Consider the following 24,719-nt stretch of genomic DNA (forward strand, 5'->3'; position numbering starts at 1 on the left):
CTACACAGGCAATGTTCGAGGCTGAGGCGGAGAAGCTTGGTCAACGGTTTCTTGAAAGAGGGTATAGTCGTAGGGCCATCAAGAGGGCCTACCATAGGGCTAAGTGGTCAAATAGGGATACTTTATTATATCAGACTCGTACTGACACTAAGGATGGGAATGTGATGAGGTTTGTCACCAACTTCAGCACCCAATCCGAGTCGGTACGTGCTGCCCTTACGAAAGCGTGACCTATCTTGATGACCGATAAAACTATTGCTAAAATTATTCCTAAGAAACCCGCTATCACTTTTTGTCGCGCAAAAAACTTGCGGGATCGGCTAATACGTAGTCACTATGAGAGTACGCCCCCTCGTACATTTCTTAATGATATTCCCATCAGGAGTGGTTGTAGGCCTTGTGGACACTGCGTCGCCTGTAGAAATATTGAGTATAGTGACTCATTTGTTGACTCTTCCGGGCATAATAGTTTTAAAATTGAAAAGTCAATAAATTGTGAGTCTAAGAATGTCATCTATTATGCCACGTGTCCGTGCTCCCTGATTTATGTTGGCCTTACGACACGCCAACTAAGGGTACGGGTCAGGGAGCACGTGCGTGGCATAGAGGTGGCCAGTGAACAGGAGGATACATCCCTCCTGAAAACAATACCAAAACATTTTAAGATGCACCATATGTGTAACAGCAGAGGACTACGTGTTAAAGGCATTGATTCAATTGATCTGGGTATTCGGGGGGGTAATGTTTCTCAGCGCCTCTCTCAACTAAAGTCCCGATGGATTTGGACACTTGGCACGGTCCATCCACGGGGTTTTAATGAGCACTTTAATTTCTCGTCTTTCTTGTGATCTCTCCCTGCTACACATCTGTGCAGGGTACCACTTCAGTCTAGTTTTGCTGTTGTTTTTAATTTTTTATCATATATGTTGTTTCTAATTTTTTATTGATTTACATACTTTATATCTAGGTCTAGTTGTGTTGTTTCGTGTTTCACCTGATGTCTGGTACGTGGATGTTGATATATGGACAATTCCTAACTTCGGACCCCTGTCATTCTGATGGCTATTTCTACATGAACGTTATACATCAATCGTTCTGATATATTGTGGAGCCCATTACGGATTGAATATTCTGAATTACTATAAGATTATAAGCTTTTCAGCTAAATATATAGATTACTATCAGGTCCTACCCGTATTCTTTTTGCTTTTTACACAATTCATGTATGTAATATATTATATTATGTTTTCATATGCATTCTATATGGCCGCACCTGTTAAGATTGAATGATGGTTTTCTCCCTCTGTGTCCGGTATATATTGTTCATATCTGCACATTTATTATATGTTGCTGTATATTTTGTCATCTATATCTTTTTTGTCCATTATGTAGTTCATATGATTGTTATCCCTTGATATATGTATTATGCTTGCCTTGTTACCGTCTTTATCCGTGTTGCTTTAGCTTGCGATGATGTTTCCCTTTTCCAACATGGCGGCTCTTTACCTGAAAGCCCTTTTGCGCATGCGCGGTTCTGTTCCCTGTCTTGCCTCGCACTGCGCCTGCGCCGCTACGCGCTCACCGCCGAGCGACACAGGGCCCTGTGCCGGCTCGGTGTGTGGCGATGTGTGACGCAGTTGTCGGTGTTTGGTATGACCGGGCACAAGCTGCTTTTTAGCGTCTGGTATTATTACTATGGGACACGCGCATTATTTTCCATAGCAACAATGAATAACTTCCGGTTTTGTTCCGGTCACTTCCGGTCACTGGCATTTATAAAACGGCACATTTGACCCCTCTTATTATTCCCCCTGAGGAAGGTCTTGTCACCGAAACGTGCGTCGGGGAGGGCGCACGGACCCCGGATACATTTTACCCATCTGCTCCTATTTTCTTGAGGTAATATATATTTGCTACATTTTTGTAATTTGGTAAGCACAACGCACCAACCCATTTCCTCTATCCACTGAATGGGCAACACTTCAGTTTTAATAATAATAACATACTGACCCTGGAGTTATTAGACTCCTATTAGTCAAGAAGCGTTATTGAATTTAGTAACCAAATTTCTTTATTGACATAAACAACATACACATTTAAAACAATGCCTCACAATCAAGCATGAACTTAAAACAGAGATCAGCGAAATGTAAATGCATTGTGCCCAGATAGACCTCAATCCTATGTAAACATCATTCCTTGAATAATTAGTGCGGTAACAACAAAATCAAATTATGGTATGAGAATTATGCTATGCAGCTCTATTGTCCTCAAGCATATGCTTCAAGGAGTAAATTACTCCATCAAGCAATAGGGCAAATGCCCAATTAAAGATTAATATATACAATACTTACTGGGCTCTAATAGCCCCCTCACACCTAAATCATGTACGAAAAAGAGCCCATAACGAGCTAAACTGGGCAGGCTAACGACCAGACCCAACCAATAAACTAGCCAGCCTGAAGAAATTCCCAGCTGATCCGTACCTGCACTGCCGTATTGCGAAATGAATATGCTTAAAGGAAATGAGGAGTACGGGTATAATCCCAGTTCCGAGACATATTACCTGAGCACGGTCTATACAAAGCACACAGTCCCGGCCTCGTGGCACGCTGAAACTCCGTAACCCCGACGCGCGTTTCGCACTTGCTTCCTCCTGGGGGCGTGTCATGGGTAAGGCGTCACTATCTTTTAAAAGCCGAGGCAACCAATCCCATAGCCGCGGCAGGGTATTCCCTGAATGAGTCATACTTCCCAGAACACCTACAAACGATGACGTATCCCAACCCAGCTTAACAACAATGAATCTATTATCGGGGCTGTAAGTAAGCCGCAATCGCCCGCATTCAAGCGCATATCGCCATCACTGCTGCCATAAATGTGAATAACCATATAAGGAACCAAAGTTTTTGCCAGGGAAAAGGGGCCATGCGATAGGACAGTGAGGCAAGATCGGAGCTACCCCTGCAGGATGAAGCACCGATCAATGCCATCAACACCCGCATGATCCCACATAATCCACAAGACGCACTACCTACCCTAAAAGAAAACCAGCCCATACGGATTCTCCATAACACACTTACTAACTAGCCAGCTAATCCCATTAATATTCTATTGCACCCTGTCCCTGTAGACTCACATGTCCAAACTATGTGAAAAAAACTCCTAATGATACCACCTTAATTACACTTGGTAATTTCTCCCTATGCCATAGGTGTGTATGGAATTAATATGACCACTGTCGAATCAACATCCATGTTAATTCATTGGATACAATGCACAGGGGTCCAAAAAAATTTTTTTTTTTTTTTTTTTTTTTTTTTTTGCAACATCATCCCTATGCCATAAATATATATAAAAATACAATATAAATACCACTTACACACACACAAAACATGAATACAAATAAATACATGCTAATTACCAAATACAATGCATGAGAATCAATAAATTGGATACAACTCAATCATATAGTCTCCAGCAAGAGAGTTCGCCATTTCATTCCTGCCCAGGAAGGATCTCCGGCCTTTCAGTCTTATGCCAATGTCCATTGATTGGATTCCTGGTGGATTAATGATATGCTCCTTTATACCAACAGCAATTTTGGCAAAAGTACAGACACCCATCGACTTTGGCAGATGTAGGGTCCCTGGAAACGGAATAATTTAAACCAACGTCTTTAGGGTCACATTGGTATCCATGATGAAAAAAATGTTGGCCATACATCAATACAACCCCACCGTCCGGTTTCTGGAAAGAATAAACTCAATTAAAAACAGCACAAAACCACACCAAAGACAACGACAAAATTAAAAACCTTTAAAAAGACCGACTACTACTCATATGTGCACAGAAAGACCAAAACACAGATGGCTTACAAAAAGGAGCCAAACCCCAAGTTTTCATTGAGACCCTGTGGAGCCAGGGTACCCAGGCGGTAAATCCACCTACTTTCGACCTGTGCTAGGGCTTTGCCCAGATCTCCACCTCTAGGGCCTACAGTCACAAGATCTATGCCCTTAACAACCATGAACCGGGGATCACAATTATGGAACTTCTTGTAGTGCCTCGGGAGTGTTTTTAAACTAGCAAAATCATCTATTGTTTTGGCTTTTTCTATATCAAGCACATGCTCCCGGATACGCACCTTCAATTCCCTACTGGTAAGTCCAATATATACCTTCCCGCAGGGACACGTGGAATGATAGATCACCCCTTTTGTTGAACATGATATAAAATTCCTAATTTGAAATACCTTAGACCCGTCATAATTGGTAAATTTTTTTGTTTTAACACAATTTCCACAGGCCTTACACCGGCCACATGGGAAAAAACCAACCAAGTTGTTAGGCACCACTTTTTTCTTCTTTTCAGGCTCATAATGACTATGCACTAGGATATCTCGGATATTCCTTGATCTCTTGGCCACAATACCTGGTTTAGAAGGTATAATTAAGTTCAATATAGGATCTGTATGAAGAACCGCCCAGTGCTTTTCAATAATCTGCCTGAACTCATGCCATTTATTATGGTATCCCGTAATGAATCGTATTTGATCTTTCCCATCCTTTGTAATACTCCTGTTATTGCCATATAATAAGGTATCTCTCGGGGTATTTTTAGCTCTCAAAAGCCCTCTCTTGATTGTTTTCTGACCATATCCACGTTGCAAAAAACCTGTCTGCCAAATCCATTGACTGAGTGGTGAAGTCAGTTTCATTGGAACAAATGCGTCGAACTCGTAAGAACTGGCCGACAGGAATCCCCCTGATCGTAGAGGGCAGATGTGCTGACCGAGCATGAAGCAAGGAATTGGTGGCTGTGCTTTTTCGAAACACATTAGTCACAATGTCGCCTTCAGGGCGGGCACGTATCTGCAGATCCAGGAAATCAACCGACCTCCCACACTTGAAGGTCAGTTTAATATTACGGTTGTTCTGGTTCAGGTTACTCATCAGGGTATTGAGCTCTGCCATGCTCCCCTCCCATACAAACCAAATGTCATCAATATATCTCATCCATTCCTGGATGAGATGACCCTGGGGGATGGGGTTGCTCATAAAGATCTCCCTCTCCCAAGCCCCCAGAAAAAGGTTAGCATAGGAGGGGGCACAGCAGGCCCCCATCGCGGTACCCTGTAACTGCAGATACGTACCACGCCCAAAAACGAAAACATTGTGTGAGAGTACAAACTCCAATAACCTAAGCAGCAGTTGTACCAATTTCCTATCTAAATTGCTACACTCCAAATACCAAGCCACAGCATTTATCCCATCGACATGTTTTATCGAGGTATACAGTGCCTCTACGTCAGCCGTCACCATGATGCTATTTGGGCTGAGTTGAAGATTATCCAGTCTACGTAGGGCAGCTGTAGTGTCCTTAATATATGAAGGAAGCTGTGTCACCAAAGGCTTTAAATAATAGTCTAGAACCTGTGTAACAATCTCACAAAGGCCCCCGTTGCCAGACACTATCGGTCTACCCGGGGGGTCAACGGGGTCCTTGTGTATCTTAGGTAAAAGATATAGGGTGGGCATCCTAGGATGCATGTTCTTAATAAGTTCCCATAATCTTTTAGGGACTAAGCCTTCCTCAAATGCCCCTTCCAAGATATCACTCAACTGGTCCTGGAAAGACCTAAGTGGATTCCCAATCATTTTCTTATAGCACTCCCGATTGTTAAGCAGTTTAAATGCTTGTTTCTCATATAAGGTGTGAGGCCAGATTACCAAATTTCCGCCTTTGTCGGCCGGTTTGAAAACAACGTCCCCCCAGCCCTTGAGGATGTCCAAAGCCTTCCTCTCCGGCTGCCTGATGTTAGATGGGCCAAAGCCCTTCTGGGCAAGTTTCTCAATATCCCCAGCCACCAACTTCGTAAACACTTCCACTGCCGGACAAAGATTCAGAGCAGGGAATTTCTTTGGCTTCCCCACCAAATGGTTTGGGAATCCACTCACCTCAATGGGATTGCTCTCCAACTCCAAAGCCTCTAGGTTAGCCAAAGCCTCCCTCTCCTCCTCAGTGTCACAGATAGTGTCACCCTGCCCCTTGTGATGTAGCTTCTTTAGAATCAACTTTCTTGAGAACAGATGCAAATCTTTTACACATGTGAAGGGGTCTAGGGAAAAAGAGGGACAAAAAGTGAGACCCTTTTCAAGGATAGCTGTCTGCTCATCAGATAATACATGTGATGACAAGTTGATTACCTTCATCTTGTCATCCCTTTGATAGGGTCTCTTTTTGAAAAAGTCATGTGATCTTGAGTTACCACCATACCTGGTGCGTTTGTTCCATGGTACAATATCAGCCCCCTGATTTGAGGTGCCAGTATCAGACATAGATGATGTGGAGCTAATGGAGGTAGTTCTCAATTCTCTCCTTTCCCTACTTGGACGAGGCTCCTGCCACCTGTAGACCCTGTTGTTCTCGTAATCGGACATGTCCCTGGTATATTTCTTCATTTTCCCTGAGCAAATATCCTTTTCCCATTTCTCCATGTCACTGGTGATTTCCCCAAGGAAGGTTTCAAGCTGTTCCTTCTTGAGATCATTTTTAAGAAGAATGTCCAGCCTATTAATTTCATCTTCAATCTTTTTAATAGATAGAGTATTACTCTCAATGATAATTTGTAAAAATTCAAGGGAGCAAGCTGAAGCAGATGCCATCCACCGATCCATCAATTGTTGTTCGCCCAAATCAAAGGTGGGATACAGCTGCACCCTTAACCCTCGAGGGATGATTTTCTGACAGACATAGTTCTCCAAAGTAGTCCTGGTCCACCATACTTTAGTCTTTTTGTGCACATAACTTCTATATTGTTTCATCAAATCCTTATAATTATTGGAGACATCGGTCACTGACTGTGAGGCACTGGTACGAAAAATACTAGAAGCCTTCTGACGCCAGGTCAATTCTCTGGCCGTAAAGTCCATACTGGACCACAATGTGCACTGCCAAAAGACAGATAAACATACAGTAAGCACAACGCACCAACCCATTTCCTCTATCCACTGAATGGGCAACACTTCAGTTTTAATAATAATAACATACTGACCCTGGAGTTATTAGACTCCTATTAGTCAAGAAGCGTTATTGAATTTAGTAACCAAATTTCTTTATTGACATAAACAACATACACATTTAAAACAATGCCTCACAATCAAGCATGAACTTAAAACAGAGATCAGCGAAATGTAAATGCATTGTGCCCAGATAGACCTCAATCCTATGTAAACATCATTCCTTGAATAATTAGTGCGGTAACAACAAAATCAAATTATGGTATGAGAATTATGCTATGCAGCTCTATTGTCCTCAAGCATATGCTTCAAGGAGTAAATTACTCCATCAAGCAATAGGGCAAATGCCCAATTAAAGATTAATATATACAATACTTACTGGGCTCTAATAGCCCCCTCACACCTAAATCATGTACGAAAAAGAGCCCATAACGAGCTAAACTGGGCAGGCTAACGACCAGACCCAACCAATAAACTAGCCAGCCTGAAGAAATTCCCAGCTGATCCGTACCTGCACTGCCGTATTGCGAAATGAATATGCTTAAAGGAAATGAGGAGTACGGGTATAATCCCAGTTCCGAGACATATTACCTGAGCACGGTCTATACAAAGCACACAGTCCCGGCCTCGTGGCACGCTGAAACTCCGTAACCCCGACGCGCGTTTCGCACTTGCTTCCTCCTGGGGGCGTGTCATGGGTAAGGCGTCACTATCTTTTAAAAGCCGAGGCAACCAATCCCATAGCCGCGGCAGGGTATTCCCTGAATGAGTCATACTTCCCAGAACACCTACAAACGATGACGTATCCCAACCCAGCTTAACAACAATGAATCTATTATCGGGGCTGTAAGTAAGCCGCAATCGCCCGCATTCAAGCGCATATCGCCATCACTGCTGCCATAAATGTGAATAACCATATAAGGAACCAAAGTTTTTGCCAGGGAAAAGGGGCCATGCGATAGGACAGTGAGGCAAGATCGGAGCTACCCCTGCAGGATGAAGCACCGATCAATGCCATCAACACCCGCATGATCCCACATAATCCACAAGACGCACTACCTACCCTAAAAGAAAACCAGCCCATACGGATTCTCCATAACACACTTACTAACTAGCCAGCTAATCCCATTAATATTCTATTGCACCCTGTCCCTGTAGACTCACATGTCCAAACTATGTGAAAAAAACTCCTAATGATACCACCTTAATTACACTTGGTAATTTCTCCCTATGCCATAGGTGTGTATGGAATTAATATGACCACTGTCGAATCAACATCCATGTTAATTCATTGGATACAATGCACAGGGGTCCAAAAAAATTTTTTTTTTTTTTTTTTTTTTTTTTTTGCAACATCATCCCTATGCCATAAATATATATAAAAATACAATATAAATACCACTTACACACACACAAAACATGAATACAAATAAATACATGCTAATTACCAAATACAATGCATGAGAATCAATAAATTGGATACAACTCAATCATATAGTCTCCAGCAAGAGAGTTCGCCATTTCATTCCTGCCCAGGAAGGATCTCCGGCCTTTCAGTCTTATGCCAATGTCCATTGATTGGATTCCTGGTGGATTAATGATATGCTCCTTTATACCAACAGCAATTTTGGCAAAAGTACAGACACCCATCGACTTTGGCAGATGTAGGGTCCCTGGAAACGGAATAATTTAAACCAACGTCTTTAGGGTCACATTGGTATCCATGATGAAAAAAATGTTGGCCATACATCAATACAACCCCACCGTCCGGTTTCTGGAAAGAATAAACTCAATTAAAAACAGCACAAAACCACACCAAAGACAACGACAAAATTAAAAACCTTTAAAAAGACCGACTACTACTCATATGTGCACAGAAAGACCAAAACACAGATGGCTTACAAAAAGGAGCCAAACCCCAAGTTTTCATTGAGACCCTGTGGAGCCAGGGTACCCAGGCGGTAAATCCACCTACTTTCGACCTGTGCTAGGGCTTTGCCCAGATCTCCACCTCTAGGGCCTACAGTCACAAGATCTATGCCCTTAACAACCATGAACCGGGGATCACAATTATGGAACTTCTTGTAGTGCCTCGGGAGTGTTTTTAAACTAGCAAAATCATCTATTGTTTTGGCTTTTTCTATATCAAGCACATGCTCCCGGATACGCACCTTCAATTCCCTACTGGTAAGTCCAATATATACCTTCCCGCAGGGACACGTGGAATGATAGATCACCCCTTTTGTTGAACATGATATAAAATTCCTAATTTGAAATACCTTAGACCCGTCATAATTGGTAAATTTTTTTGTTTTAACACAATTTCCACAGGCCTTACACCGGCCACATGGGAAAAAACCAACCAAGTTGTTAGGCACCACTTTTTTCTTCTTTTCAGGCTCATAATGACTATGCACTAGGATATCTCGGATATTCCTTGATCTCTTGGCCACAATACCTGGTTTAGAAGGTATAATTAAGTTCAATATAGGATCTGTATGAAGAACCGCCCAGTGCTTTTCAATAATCTGCCTGAACTCATGCCATTTATTATGGTATCCCGTAATGAATCGTATTTGATCTTTCCCATCCTTTGTAATACTCCTGTTATTGCCATATAATAAGGTATCTCTCGGGGTATTTTTAGCTCTCAAAAGCCCTCTCTTGATTGTTTTCTGACCATATCCACGTTGCAAAAACCTGTCTGCCAAATCCATTGACTGAGTGGTGAAGTCAGTCTCGGGTAATATGTCTCGGAACTGGGATTATACCCGTACTCCTCATTTCCTTTAAGCATATTCATTTCGCAATACGGCAGTGCAGGTACGGATCAGCTGGGAATTTCTTCAGGCTGGCTAGTTTATTGGTTGGGTCTGGTCGTTAGCCTGCCCAGTTTAGCTCGTTATGGGCTCTTTTTCGTACATGATTTAGGTGTGAGGGGGCTATTAGAGCCCAGTAAGTATTGTATATATTAATCTTTAATTGGGCATTTGCCCTATTGCTTGATGGAGTAATTTACTCCTTGAAGCATATGCTTGAGGACAATAGAGCTGCATAGCATAATTCTCATACCATAATTTGATTTTGTTGTTACCGCACTAATTATTCAAGGAATGATGTTTACATAGGATTGAGGTCTATCTGGGCACAATGCATTTACATTTCGCTGATCTCTGTTTTAAGTTCATGCTTGATTGTGAGGCATTGTTTTAAATGTGTATGTTGTTTATGTCAATAAAGAAATTTGGTTACTAAATTCAATAACGCTTCTTGACTAATAGGAGTCTAATAACTCCAGGGTCAGTATGTTATTATTTTTGTAATTTGGCCTGCTGTTTATCTATATAGCTGTCTGGACTTCCAGCAATATGTCACCAGGGCATTTAAAACAATACAATATGCAGTCCACTACCATTAGTATCATTGTCTTCTGATGGGTATATGTTTTTATCCCGGCTCTGTGCCCCCTTAGTATGCTCCTGTGGTGGTGTCTGTGCACACCCTGTGGCACTGTGCCTCACCTGTTTCCTACATGTTATGTTCTTATTACTATTATGTATTAATAAAGTTGATATTTTTAGATATACATTGGGACTTTTTTGGTCGTTTCTGGGCCCTTGTGACCCATAGCTCTCTCTTAGTTCTAATACTGTAGATTTAATTTTCTGCAGATGTAATTTTAATTTTTCTTGCCCAAATGTAGAATCTTGCATTTCTCCCTGTTAAATAACATTCTGCTAGTCGCTACCCATTGTTCAAGCTTTTCTAGATACTTCAGAATCCTTTCTCTGTCTTCTCTAGTGTTAGCTATCCCTCCTAGCTTTGAATTGCATGTGTCACGATTCTGCTGTTGGGTGTCCCAGGACCAGGGTCTCTTTCCCTGTCCCTAATGCTAGGGGCGCCCAAGCTCACCCTGCTTCCCAGATTACTTCTGATGGTGAAGAAGCCAGGGCCACGTACCTTGCCTTAGCTACTGAATCTGCCCCCAGTCTGCACCCGTCCCCCTTCCAGTGAAGAGGGGAGCAGTAGTGTACCGTAATACACTATCCAGTCTAACAAGATATTTCGAACAGGGGTACCAAAAAATGCCAAAACATACAAATATACTCACACATATAACAGAGGAATTCACCAGGGCATGGAGGACAGGGTTAAACCAAAGTAGGAGAAGAAAGGAAATTATCACACACTAAAAACCTAGCAACAGTCACAGATAAATCCACCATGCCTTCCCCCATAATAACCAACAACAACCTCCAGTCATGCAGCATAAGCTAACTCTGACAATGAGTGCTAGCCAGGACCCAGTCTATATAAGAGATGGGAGTGGGTAACAGTGCAGGCACAGCTGAGATCCTTAATGCTCCAGGAGCTCTCAACTAAGCAGAAGAACCTCTGCACAGCCAAAAAGAAATTTACACCATTTAATATGAAGGTGAAGTTCTTCTAATCAGTTCATGGCATTCTGGCTCCTCTCTGTTATGGTAAACCCGTGTCAGTCTGCAAATTTGATTAGGTTAGGTTCACCTCACTTATTTAGATCATTTATAAAAATATTGAACAAGACTGGGGCCTCGACAGAGCCTTGTGGTACTTCATTTGAAACACATTGTCACGATTCCTCTGCTCAGAGTGTCTGGGACTCAGTTTTGGACAGCTATGTCATACTATTCTGTGCTAGGGCATGCTGAGCTTTGCTTGGCAGCTTAATTGACCTAACTGAGACTGGGAGGTGCATGGATTTCCACAGGTGCTCCCTGTTCTTGGTAATTGCCCTGCTGGTTAGGTGAGCTGTCTAGCCCAGATCACTGTAAGTCTAAAGCTTGTGTTCTCCATTGTGTTTGCTTGATCCCTGTGCTGTAAGTTTTGATCTTCTGCCGCTGACCTCTGAACCATGTTCTGACTACCCATTTGTTATTGCCCTTTTCTCATTCGCTATTTCTCTGGTATTCTGACCCTGAAATGTAACCAGACATAAGACTTCATATTTTCCCTTGGTTAACTGCGTGCTATTTTGATATTGACCTCGGAACGTCTGACATGGCTGACTCATGGCCTGACACACATTTTTCCAACTGGATGTGCAAATATTCATCATGACTCTTTGACAGGTGCTGCTCAGAGATTTCTCTGGAGAGGGAAGGTGGGAGGAGGAGAAAAGAGCTAGAAGCAAAGAAAATTACTGTAAGTTCAACAGAAAGGAAAGTTACCGTATATACTCAAGTATAAGCCGAGATTTTCAGCCCAAATTTTTGGGCTGAAAGTGCCCCTCTCGGCTTATACTCGAGTCACGGTCGGCGGTGGGGTCGGCGGGTGAGGGGGAGAGGGCGCTGAGGCATACTCACCTAGTCCCGGCGATCCTGACGCTCCCCCTGCCCGTCACACTGTCTTTGGGTGCCGCAGCTCTTCCCCTGTTCAGCGGTCACGTGGGACCGCTCATTAGAGAAATGATTATGGACTCCACTCCCATAGGGGCGGAGCCGCCTATTCATTTCTCTAATCAGCGGTGCCGGTGACCGCTGACAGAGGAAGAGCTGCGGCACCCAGAGACAGTGTGACAGGCTGGGGGAGCGCCAGGATCGCCGGGACTAGGTGAGTATTTTATATTCACCTGTCCACGTTCCACCCGCCAGGCGCCGCTCTGTTTTCGCGTCCTCTTGTTCCGACTGTGCAGGTCAGGGGGCGCGATGACGCATATAGTGTGCGCGCCGCCCTCTGCCTGATCAGTCAGTGCAGAGAGACGCTGGGACGGGACGCTGAGGAGCTGCAAGCAAGAGAGGTGAGTATGTGTTTTTTTGTATTGCAGCAGCAGCAGCAGCGTTATATATGGCACAGATTTATGTGGAGTATCTATGGGGCAACGGTGCAGAGCACTATATATGGCACAGATTTATATGGCACATCTATGGGGCAACGGTGCAGAGCATTATATATGGCACAGATTTATATGGCACATCTATGGGGCAACGGTGCAGAGCACTATATATGGCACAGATTTATATGGCACATCTATGGGGCAACAATGAACAGTGCAGAGCATATAAGGCACTGCTTTATAAGGAGCATCTATGGGGCCATAATGAACAGTGCAGAGCATATAAGCCACTGCTTTATAAGGAGCATCTATGGGGCCATAATGAACAGTGCAGAGCATATAAGGCACAGCTTAATAAGGAGCATCTATGGGGCAATAATGAACAGTGCAGAGCATATAAGGCACTGCTTTATATGGAGCATCTATGGGGCAATAATGAACAGTGCAGAGCATATATGGCACTGCTTTATATGGAGCATCTACGGGGCCATAATGAACAGTGCAGAGCATTGCATATGGCGCATCTATGGGGCCATAATGAATGGTGCAGAGCATTATATATGGCACAGCTTTATAAGGAGCATCTATGGGGCCATAATGAACAGTGCAGAGCATTCTATATGGCACAGCTTTACATGGAGCATCTATGGGGCAATAATCAACGGTATGGAGCATTATATATGGCACAGCTTTATATGGAACCTCCTTTGGGGCAATAATGAACGGTATGGAGCATCTATTTTTATTTTTGAAATTCACCGGTAGCTGCTGTATTTTCCACCCTAGGCTTATACTCGAGTCAATAAGTTTTCCCAGTTTTTTGTGGCAAAATTAGGGGGGTCGGCTTATACTCGGGTCGGCTTATACTCGAGTATATACAGTACATTTTAAGCCTGTTAAGCCTTGCTCAAGGTTGTGTTAACCCATGGGTGGGCTCTAGACTTTCAAGTATTCTGTTCTCCCTGTCGCTCTTGAATTTTTCACTCCACCACAGCCGACAGACGCAACCTGGCACAGTAGATACTAGACTGCCGAACATAGCCATGAATCCTATACAGCCCTATAAATAGTTACTATTTGGGTTGTTCCTTTAGCCCATTGAAACATATGAGCATGCACAATCAAGGTCTAGACTGTATTGGAAATGGAAACATAAGAGAGGAGATGGTATGACGTCATAACTCTTATACTTGTGGATTGACGGTCTGCTTTAATAACGTATACATATATGTATTGCTATGGCACAGAGTGAAAAGTGCCTTCAACCATTGGAACACTAGGGTACTGGTAAAGGTAACTATAATAAAAAACAAAAAAAGTTGCCTTTTGTCCCTATGGGACCCCCAGGCTTCTATCGAGTCAGTCTCACGAATAATATAGCCAAAGTCCTACCCCTCTAGCCATGTAGCAGAAAATGTACTTGATTCAATAAGGTAATTTGACACGATCCTGAGTTAAATAAAATTGGCTTTAAAAAGTTGCAAAACGTTGACAGAATGCCGAATTGTGATTTTTTTTTTTTTACTTTGAGAGTTTTCACACCAGGGGCGGGATAGGGGTTTGTGATGCCATAGCTTACCATATTGTGGCTCTCCCAAGGTATGAAGTAAGATTTTTGGCATAGTGCATGGAAACACACACTTGTCAGATGCTCTATATTATTGAAATGGTATGCTCTCCTTCACATATCAGGAGCATCTGATACAGCCACGCACCCTCATCATTGGAAGATATCTAGTTTTAATGAATTGGAGTATGTGTTCCTTTAGTGGGATTTTACGGCCTGATGAATGCATTTTTACATTTTTGGTACATTTTATTTTTGTATCAATGGGGAGTTTTGTCCTTGTAGTACAATACAGTGCACCTGAAACATTAGTCACCTAACCTTACTTTTAGAGATTGCAGATATCATAAACACTATATGTACAAAATATTTAGACACCTACACATCACATCTATTGGAGCTTTTATGGCATCTTCTTCTATAGCCATAGGCATTAATATGGAGGTGGTTTCCCACCTTTTACTCTTTTGTGATTGAATTCTACAAGATTTTGGAAAGTTTCTTAGTGATTTATGCCCTTTCATCTGTAACGGGGGCCAGGGTGGTTGCCGTACCAAGGGATTGGGATTGCTGCTGCTTCCTCATCACACCCCGACGCTCCGCTACAGAAATATCAGAATGTCCATTTTGTGGTGTGCTGTGTGTGTCATGTATTTCACCCACCTGTGGGTCAGAATACTTCACAGCATGCATGGCTCCTATCCGTTGCAGACACACACAAATGTTCTCAAAGTCCAAGTTCATTTTCAATAAAATTTTACTTAACTTGTGCATCTTCATAACAGTTATAATCCATCCATTTTCCCAATACATAAGTAATCCATCTCCTGCGTTTTCCCTGGTCTGCTCCCTCAGCTTTTCTTCCTGCACCGTGGCTCCCAGGCCCGTAGCTTCCTGAACCATCCAGCTAGCTGATACTGAGTGCTCCCCGTCCACTTTCCCCATCTTGGGCGAAAATTTGGGTAGCCTCCGCAATTCCTCTTAGGACCATAAGTCCCGGATGTCACGAGAGGTAACCCACAGACTAGCCACTGATTCTTCCAGGCTGCCTCGCTCTCTCAACTCTACACTGTTCCTCTGTTCAGCTTTCTGTCACAACTCCTTCTAGAACAATTCCTCTCACTCTGCTCTAGCTCCTCCCACTAATGGAAAATTACCTCAGGAAGGCACTCTCCCTGCCACTACACTGGCTCCACCCCTTTCTCAACTGTCACTACTCCAGCTGAAACCAGTTCTCAACACAATCTAATCTCCTACTCTACAGCGCCCCCTTAACACTAACGTGTAACTACACTGCCATAACCCTTACTAATGCTAACCTACCTCTGCCACTGACTGTCTCTATTCCTGTCCCTAACACACAGATATCAGAACACTGTCAGCCATTATCATATTAAACAGTGTCAAATATCATAAACTACACAGGGCACACAGCAAACACAAAAAGTACCCAGTTTCATTAGGTAGGCATGCACAGGAATGCAGGGCTCAAACCAGCTGCCTGCACACCCCCTTACACATCCAGAAGAACATTTGTGAGGTCAGACACTGATACTGGGCATGCTTACCAGGCTTGCAATCTGCTATCCTGTTTATCCTAAAGGTTTTAGGTAGAGCTGTGTCTGTGTGCAGGTCATTTGAATTCTTCTATATGACACTCACCCAACTGTCCCTTTGTGGACCTTTCTTTATACACTGAAGCACTTCCACAAAAGTTCTTCCATAAACTATTCTAACCCCTGGAAAAGGCATAGCATTATCCCTATTCTACCAAACTTTAAGGTTAGCAGTCAAGCAGGTAACACACACCTGGCACTCACCAAATCTCAACTCATCCATACAACTACCGGTCAGAGAAGCTTGATGTTTGCACAGTACAAGTTTCCACTCAGTCTGATGCTTGGCATTGTGCTTGGTTATACCAGGCTTGAATGAAGCTGGTTGGTCATGGGAACCCATGCTGTGAAGTTCCTGGCACATAGTTATTGTGTTGATGTTGATGTCAGCAGAAGTTTTTGGATTTTTAGAATTAGTCAGCTGAGCATTGGTGAGTTTTATGCAGTATGTATCTCAGGACTTTGGTATGCTATGTAACTCATGAGGCCTTTACTTTGGGACTGCATTGTGGTCGCTATTAAACATTTCCATTTTTCAATAATACCACTAATGGTTGATCGTAGAAAATTTAGGGGGGAAGAAATGTAATGCACTCTTGTGTTATATAACACTTACATTTGCTAGACTCTTATTCAGTGATCTTTCTAGTAATAATAATAATAACAATAATAATTTTGTATTTATATAGCGCCAACATATTCCGCAGCACTTTACAATTAAGCGAAGACATGTACAGACAAAAAATTCAGTACAAGTTAAGACAATTTAAACAGTGACATTAGGAGTGAGGTCCCTGCTCGCAAGCTTACAATCTACAAGGAAATGGGGGGACACAATAGGTGAAAATTAGTGTTGAGCATTCCGATACCGCAAGTATCGGGTATCGGCCGATACTTGCGGTATCGGAATTCCGATACCGAGTTCCGATACTTTTGTGATATCGGAAATCGGAATCGGAATCGGATCCATATTCGTGTAAAAAATAAAGAATTAAAATAAAAAATATGGATATACTCACCTCTCCGGCGGCCCCTGGACCTTACCGCTGTAACCGGCAGCCTCCGTTCCTAGGAATGAGCGCGTGAAGGGCCTTCGATGACGTCGCGGCTTCTGATTGGTCGCGTGCCGCTCATGTGACCGCTCACGCGACCAATCACAGGCCGTGACGTCACCGCAGGTCCTAAACTCCTCATTGAGGAGTTTAGGGCCTGCGATGACGTCACAGCCTGTGATTGGTTGCGTGAGCGGTCACATGAGCGGCACGCGACCAATCACAAGCCGCGACATCATCGAAGGTCTTAAACTGCTCATTCTTAGGAATGGAGGCTGCCGGTTACAATTGGTAAGGTCCAGGGGCCCCCGGACGGGTGAGTATATCCATATTTTTTATTTTAATTCTTTATTTTTTACATGAATATGGATCCCAGGGCCTGAAGGAGAGTTTCCTCTCCTTCAGACCCTGGGAACCATCCAGGATACCTTCCGATACGTGAGTCCCATTGACTTGTATTGGTATCGGGTATCGGTATCGGCGATATCTGATATTTTTCGGGTATCGGCCAATACTATCTGATACCGATACTTTCAAGTATCGGAAGGTATCGCTCAACACTAGTGAAAAGTGATTGTTATTTCAGGTCAGGCAATTATAATAAATAGGGATTTTCATATAAAGCTGCTTGATCCGGTCCTCGGCCTGTGTGTTTAAGTGCAATAGTCAAGTATCAAGTGCAGTTATCATGTGCATGGAGGGTGTGGAGACAGATGAATAGTAGGGTGCAGATTCAGAATAATATTTGGAAGGAGGGAGCAGGGCTTGTTTGAAGAGATGGGTTTTCAAAGCACGCTTGAATAGGTCGGGGATAAATATCAGTCTGATCGTCTGGGGAAGTGCATTCTAGAGAGCTGGCACAGCACAAGAGAATTCTTGGAGACGGAGATGCGAGGTTTGGATTACGGGGGATGTTAGTCTTAGGTCATTTGTAGAACAGAGGGCATGTGTAGGGCGATAGACGGAGATAAGAGAGGAGATATAAGGTGGTGCAGAACTGTGGAGGGCTTTGTGGGTGAGAGAGATGAGTTTATATTGGACCCTGTAGCGAATGGGTAGCCAGTGTAATGACTGGCACAAGGTGGAGGCATCGGTGAAGCGGCTGGACAGAAATATGGCTCTGGCTGCTGCATTCAAGATGGATTGGAGAGGGGAAAGTTTGGTAAGAGGGAGACCAATCAGAAGGGAGTTGCAGTAGTCCAGACGAGAATAAATAAGAGCGACAATAAGAGTCTTAGCAGTTTCAAAGGTGAGAAAAGGTCGGATTCTGGAGATGTTTTTAAGATGCAGGTGACAAGAGCGAGTGAGTGATCGGATATAGGGAGTAAAGGAACGTTCGGTGTCGAATATGACCCCAAGACAGCGGGCATGCTGCTTGGGAGTTATGGTTGATCCCTCCAGGGTAATTTCGATGTTGGATAGAGTGAGGTTAGTAGAAGGGAAGTACTTACCTTCTTTCACAAATGCTTTTAAAAACAGACCACGTGGGTAAGGGCCCAATTTGCTACTCCTGGGACTGTGTGAAAAATCAGAATTCAGTGATTAGTAGCTTTATTCCAATACTTTTGTCCATTTAGTATACATATTTTAAAAGGAACCTGTCACCATGAAAATGCTGTCCAATTTACAGGCACCTTGTTATAGAACAGGAGGAGCTGAGCGGATTGATGTAGAGATTTATGAGTAAAGATTCAGCATACTCTGTGTTTTAATCCTTTGATCCTCTGCTCGTCCTGGGATTTTTGGTCCAGTGGGCGGTCCTATCAGTGACTGACAGCTTTGTATATATATGAGTGCAGAGAGATATAGCTGTCAGTCACTGATAGGACCACCCACTGGACCAAATATCCCAGAAAGTGCAAAGGATTACAAATTTAAAACATAGGCTATACTCAGCATTTTCTCACAAAGCTATATATCAATCAGCAAAGCCATCTCTGTTCTATAACATGGGGCCTGTAGATTGGGAGGCATTTTCATGGTGACAGGTTCCCTTAATGTATATCACCTATATAATTTGTAAAGTCTACAATTTATGCCACTTGTGGTATCAAATAGATTTTTTTTGGTGGATTATCCATCATTTGTCAAATAGTTGCATTACTTGTGCTAGTATTTTATGTTGAGCTGCATTTCTCAGTGTCTCAATATTCTTCTGCCACACTCCAGTAATTTATTTTACGTGATATGCTAACAACTAACTCTTTATTAATAATGGGCTGCAATTCAGGTGATTTTCCCATATATCTTTGTTTCTGTGCCCATAAGGTATTTTTTCTACATTTATTAAAATCTGTTATGCACTAATGTCATGGGGAGACTAGGTGAGCGAGAGCTAATAACCCGGACCCCTGCAATTTCCCTCAGACTAGGGAAATCCCGACTGACCCCATACCTGGAGTTTACACTGATGGTGGGCATGTCCAGGCCTCGAACCTCACCCTGTCTCCTGTTTCAACTCTAGGCTGAAACCTCCGACCACCACCCAGTGAAGAGGTAATACACCAATACCCACAGTTAGCACAGACAAGGATAAAGGAAAATATACACCACGCCGCAGTCACTCAGGAATACACTATAAATGTGCAGGGCAAAATAAATACAAATATAGGAAGGAGTAAATAAGACTAAGGAAAATACACCAACAGCAACAAATCTCCAACAACCAGCTCTCCACTCCAGACCGAGATAACAACGCACATGACAGAAGCTATATTCGGCGACGCCCAATGATCAGGAGAACTATTTAAAGGCAATGGGCATGGCCCAGCTTCCAATCCGAGGATCAGGTAAATTAACCCCGGAACAGCTAGATAAAATCTAGCCGACGCCAATGAGCAAATAGTGGTCAAAAGCGGAATTACCGCTGTCTGTCGAATGACCTGGTCTGAACAGCGTCCGACATGACAACTAATTTCATATGATACAATCATTCTCTATATATAAAAACGAGTGTATGTGTGTATGTGTGTGTGTGTATCGATGTCATAATGGTTGCCATGGTGACAATGATATCATAAAGGTTGCCACAGCGAAGATAATGTCATAATGAATGCCATGGCAATGATGATGTCATAATAGGTTGTAATGTGACGGTTATGTCATAATGGTTGCCATGGTGAAGATGATGTCATAATGGGTATATGGGCATGGAACTATGGAATGGAGGATGTGTGATGGGTATACGGGCACAGGACAATGGGATGGAGGATATGTATGATGGGAGTATGGGCACAAGACTATGGGATGGAGGATGTGTGATGAGTATGTGGGCACGGGACTATAGAATGGAAGATATGTATGATGGGTATATGGGCACAGGACTATGGAATGGAGGATCTGTATGATGGGTATATGGACACAGGACTATGGGATGGAGGATAATCATTATAATTTGTTATAACTAACCACAGCTAGTTACTATGCCCAGGCAATGCCGGGTTCTTCAGGTAGTTCTCTATAAGAAAAACCCTTCTCATATAAATCTTTCAGGACTAGTGTGTACTCATGCAGAATTTTATACTGTTGCTCTGTACAACTGTACAGAGCCACAACGTGGCAATTAAACTTTTCTTTTCTAAAGTATCTCTATATCCATGAGATTACATGGAAGAGTTTTTTTTCTGACAGCATGCTTCATTAGATTTTGTATTACAAAGCACAATTTCTAGGGTTAATTTTCTGTAATATAATGCTGTACATATGCACAATATGGTGGTATACCAAAAGACTCTGAGTCTTAGTTCAATCTTCATGTACTCCGCTCGATCCTTAACTTGTCATTAGCTGAAAAATAAATGGAATTCTATTTTTTTAGAGGCAGTTCTCATGGAGCATAGCTAGACCATTCCATTATATTGGTACACTTGCTAACTGCAGCTTTTAGCATGTATTATTTCCAAAGAGTCTTATATGCTTAAAGTCCAACCTCTCAAATTGCTCTATCAGACCTTTGTTCATTATGCAGTAATTAGAAGGAAACTATTAGCATCCATGCTTTGAACTTTTCAATGTAGATCAGAAATAGGGTAGTAAACCCAATTAAATTGAAAACATTTGAGCGAGTAAGAAAGCCATTAAAGTCAATTTATTAGACCTGAATTTTTTTGGGTCAGTAGTAGAGAACATGCACATCAAACAGAAAAGCTTGAACCACTGATTTGCCCTTTAGCTAAAATCTTAACAGTTTACTAGATGCTGCGTGCAAGAGCTAAAGAAGCGAAAGGCTACTGATTGCATTCACGTCTATTAGTGGAGATGTGGACACAGAGTAGCTGCTTCCTCGGTCTATCAGGCAATGATGACATTGTAGATGCTCTACAGTGAAATGTAAACTGTCATACTTTACATTAAATGGCTTAACATTACATTTCCCTCCTACTATGTTATCTATTCTAGCTCTATATCTCTGAGCCATATACAGGTCCTTCTCAAAAAATTAGCATATAGTGTTAAATTTCATTATTTACCATAATGTAATGATTACAATTAAACTTTCATATACTATAGATTCATTATCCACCAACTGAAATTTGTCAGGTCTTTTATTGTTTTAATACTGATGATTTTGGCATACAACTCCTGATAACCCAAAAAACCTGTCTCAATAAATTAGCATATTTCACCCGTCCAATCAAATAAAAGTGTTTTTTAATAACAAACTAAAAAACCATCAAATAATAATGTTCAGTTATGCACTCAATACTTGGTCGGGAATCCTTTGGCAGAAATGACTGCTTCAATGCGGCGTGGCATGGAGGCAATCAGCCTGTGACACTGCTGAGATGTTATGGAGGCCCAGGATGCTTCAATAGCGGCCTTAAGCTCATCCAGAGTGTTGGGTCTTGCGTCTCTCAACTTTCTCTTCACAATATCCCACAGATTCTCTATGGGGTTCAGGTCAGGAGAGTTGGCAGGCCAATTGAGCACAGTAATACCATGGTCAGTAAACCATTTACCAGTGGTTTTGGCACTGTGAGCAGGTGCCAGGTCGTGCTGAAAAATGAAATCTTCATCTCCATAAAGCATTTCAGCCGATGAAAGCATGAAGTGCTCCAAAATCTCCTGATAGCTAGCTGCATTGACCCTGCCCTTGATGAAACACAGTGGACCAACACCAGCAGCTGACATGGCACCCCACACCATCACTGACTGTGGGTACTTGACACTGGACTTCAGGCATTTTGGCATTTCCTTCTCCCCAGTCTTCCTCCAGACTCTGGCACCTTGATTTCCGAATGACATGCAAAATTTGCTTTCATCAGAAAAAAGTACTTGGGACCACTTAGCAACAGTCCAGTGCTGCTTCTCTGTAGCCCAGGTCAGGCGCTTCTGCCGCTGTTTATGGTTCAAAAGTGGCTTTACCTGGGGAATGCGGCACCTGTAGCCCATTTCCTGCACACGCCTGTGCACGGTGGCTCTGGATGTTTCCACACCAGACTCAGTCCACTGCTTCCTCAGGTTCCCCAAGGTCTGGAATCGGTCCTTCTCCACAATCTTCCTCAGGGTCCGGTCACCTCTTCTCGTTGTACAGCGTTTTCTGCCACATTGTTTCCTTTCAACAGACTTACCATTGAGGTGCCTTGATACAGCACACTGGGAACAGCCTATTTGTTGAGAAATTTCTTTCTGGGTCTTACCCTCTTGCTTGAGGGTGTCAATGATGGCCTTCTTGACATCTGTCAGGTCGCTAGTCTTACCCATGATGGGGGTTTTGAGTAATGAACCAGGCAGGGAGTTTTTAAAAGCCTCAGGTATCTTTTGCATGTGTTTAGAGTTAATTAGTTGATTCAGAAGATTAGGGTAATAGGTCGTTTAGAGAACCTTTTCTTGATATGCTAATTTATTGAGACAGGTTTTTTGGGTTATCAGGAGTTGTATGCCAAAATCATCAGTATTAAAACAATAAAAGACCTGACAAATTTCAGTTGGTGGACAATGAATCTATAATATATGAAAGTTTAATTGTAATCATTACATTATGGTAAATAATGAAATTTAACACTATATGCTAATTTTTTGAGAAGGACCTGTATTGTAAGGGTGTACAGTGTTTTTTAGATGCCGGTATTTGATGCAAAAAATATGTCGTGAAAACACCATCAGCATTTCTCATAAAACGTCTTTTTTGACATCTCTTCCTATGTCTTTTGCAGCCGCTTTGCAGACGGTGTTTGTTTTCTTTAAATTATATGTGTTAATAGTAAGTGGCTTTCAAGAGGAAGCCGCTAGTAGAATGGTCAGTTCCCTTCTTTCAACCACTTTAAAGGGAACCTGTCACCCACAAAATTGTGTATGAGGTAAGCCCACCGTCATCAGAAGCTTATCTACAGCATTCTGTAATGCTTATCTACAGCATTCTGATAAGCCACCGATGTTACCTGAAAGATGAGAAAAAGAGGTTAGATTATACTCACCCAGGGGCGGTCCCGCTGCGGTCCGGTCCGATGGGCATTGCTGTCCGGGGCCTCCTCTCTTCATTCGATGATGTCCTCTTCTTGTCTTCCTGCTGCAGCTCCAGCGCAGCCATACTTTGTCTGCTCTAATGAGGGCAGAGCAAAGTACTGCAGTGCGCAGGCGCCAGGCCTCTCTGACCTTTCCCGGGACCTGCGCACTGCAGTACTTTGCTCTGCCCTCAAAAGGGCAGACAAAGTACACCTGCGCCGGAGCTGCAACGTGAAGACATGAAGAGGACATCATCAAATGAAGATAGGAGGCACCGTACCGCGATGCCCATCAGACCGGACCGCAGCGGGACCGCCCCTGGGTGAGTATTAGGCCGGCGTCACACTTGGCGTAAGACAATACGCCACGTATTATACGTCCGTACTACGGCCATAATATGGAGAAATGTTCCCAAAATAGTGATCCGTAGTCAGGGTGTGTCAGCGTTGTTTGCGCATGGCATCCTCCGTATGTAATCCGTATGGCATCCGTACTGCGAGATTTTCGCGCAGGCTTGCAAAACCGACATCTAATGGATTTATGTGCTCAAATGTTCGGGAAAACATATATACAGTATATATATATATATATATATATGTCATTGAGACACATATATATATACTAGACTGTGGCCCGATTCTAACGCATCGGGTATTCTAGAATATGCATGTCCCCGTAGTATATGGACAATGATGATTCCAGAATTCGCGGCAGACTGTGCCCGTCGCTGATTGGTCGAGGCAACCTTTATGACATCATCGTCGCCATGGCAACCATTATGACATCTATGTCGATACTGTGCCCGTCGCTGATTGGTCGAGGCCTGGCGGCCTCGACCAATCAGAGACGTGGGATTTCCATTATGACATCATCGTCGCCATGCTGTGCCTGTCTCTGATTGGTCGAGGCCTGGCGGCCTCGACCAATCAGAGACGCGGGATTTCCAGGACAGACAGACAGACAGACAGAAAGACAGACAGACAGAAAGACAGACAGACAGACAGACAGACGGAAAAACCCTTAGACAATTATATATATAGATTCTGTATTTATATTTCATTCAGCGCGATATCTGTGAAAAGTCGGTAATTCAATTGCCGGCTTTTCATTTCTCCTGCACAAACCCGACAGGATATGAGACATGGTTTACATATAGTAAACCATCTCATATCCCCCTTTTTTTTTGCATATTCCACACTACTA

General features: G+C 42.9%; 1 protein-coding gene across 1 annotated transcript in view; it reads left to right on the plus strand.

The window, feature by feature from the left end:
* Positions 1–24,719, plus strand: part of LOC143818411 (protocadherin-9-like) — a 1,862,556-nt gene that overhangs the window by 419,757 nt on the left and 1,418,080 nt on the right. The gene's annotated exons all lie outside the window — the stretch shown is intronic.

This window comes from Ranitomeya variabilis, chromosome 3 (genome assembly GCF_051348905.1).
Source record: "Ranitomeya variabilis isolate aRanVar5 chromosome 3, aRanVar5.hap1, whole genome shotgun sequence".
NCBI lineage: Eukaryota > Metazoa > Chordata > Amphibia > Anura > Dendrobatidae > Ranitomeya > Ranitomeya variabilis.